Here is a 1,735-nt window from a genome sequence, read left to right as displayed (position 1 = left end):
GTCGGAATCCGATTCTGAAAATTTGAATACCTCCGTTATGTTACTTATGATTTGTGTGCAAAATTTGAGGTCAATCGGACGTGAATTAATAGGTTCCGGAGTCGTTTGTAGAAACTAGAAATGTCAAAGTTCATTAGGCTTGAATTGGGGTGTAATTCATGGTTTTGGCGTTGTTTGAGGTGATTTGAGGGTTCGACTAAGTCCGTATGATGTTTTAGGACTTGTCGGTATATTTGGTTAAGGTCCTGAGGGGCTCGGGTGAGTTCCGGGGGGTTAACGGATCATTTTTGGCCTTGGTGAGATTGCTGATATTTATTGCTGCATTTTTCTAATTTTCTCTTTCGCGTTCTCGAGTGGGCCCTCGCATTCGCGAAGAGTTTTTTCTGAGTGTGAGGTTTTGTTCTTCGCGTTCGCAAAGGGGAGGACGCGAACGCGAAGGTATGGTCTGTGTGTGCATCACAAACGCGTAAGAGGTGTCGCGTTCGCGAAGAGGAGTGAGGCGATTGGGGACCCTAAGTTCTTGTTCTACGCGTTCGGGAGGTGGCGGTCGCGTTCGCGAAGGTCGGAGCTGGTAAAGCTTCGCGTTCGCGAAGCCGTGGTCACGTTCACGAAGGGTAAGATTTTCAAAGCCGTCGAGTTGTGCTTCGCGAACGCGCGGGACCTGTCGCGTTCGCGAAGAAGAGAGGCCTGGACAGAATGTTTAAGTTCAGAAAATGGGTCCATTTTTAACGATTTGGAGCTCGGATTGAGGCGATATTTGGGCAATTTTTAGAGGAAACAACGGGGTAAGTGTTCTTAACTCAATATTGATTAAATTACCCGAATCCATGGTTGTTTTTATCATTTAATTGGTGAATTAAATTGGAAAAGTTTGAAAACCCTTTTAGTTTAAAATGAAGATTTGAAGGCCGAGTTGTAGTCGGATTTGAGTAATTTTGGTATGGTTGGACTCGTGGTTGAATGTGGGTTCGGATTTTGTAATTTTTACCAGATTCCGAGATGTGGGCCCCACGGGTGATATTTGGGGCGCAATTTTGGATTTTTGAAAAATATTAGTATTTTGATATGGAATTAATTCCTATAATTTTTGCGGGCTAATTCAAATTATTTTGACTAGATTCGAGCCGGTTGGAAGTTGATACGCGCATAATGGGATTTCTGGAGCATTGTTTAGCTTGCTCGGCATTGGATTTGGCTTGTTCGAGGTAAGTAACTCTTCTAATCTTGAAGTTGAGGGTATGAACCCAAAATATATGTATTTCGTGAATTGTTGGGAGGTGACGCACATGCTAGGTGACGGGCGTGTAAGCGTGCACTATAAAAATTGTGACATATTTGTTTCTGTGGAAGTTTGTAGTTAAATGATCTTTGGCATTTTCCATGTGATTTAATGAGTTAAAGAAATTGAGCTGAAAAGCATATTAAAAATCATGTTGGGGCTATGTGCCAGTACTATTGGGACCCACAGAGGTCATATTATTGTGAAATATTTATTTTTAAAATAAAAATTTATACTCAGTCATATTCATTTCATTGCATTTTTGGGCTATTCTCATGACATTGTGAGCCCATGAAAGAGAGACTGGAGAGATTGATGACTGAGGGAGCACAAGGGCCTGATTGTGAGGATATTTTTGGGATCGGGTTGCACGCCGCAGTAGGCCATGTTGGCTTTATATATATTATACTATTGTACGTGAGTTGGCCGTGCGGATCTATATATTATACTATTGCA

Source organism: Nicotiana tomentosiformis, chromosome 9 (assembly GCF_000390325.3).
Source record: "Nicotiana tomentosiformis chromosome 9, ASM39032v3, whole genome shotgun sequence".
Lineage (NCBI taxonomy): Eukaryota > Viridiplantae > Streptophyta > Magnoliopsida > Solanales > Solanaceae > Nicotiana > Nicotiana tomentosiformis.
The sequence above is the reverse complement of the archived record's forward strand: the minus strand, read 5'-3'. Positions refer to the sequence as shown.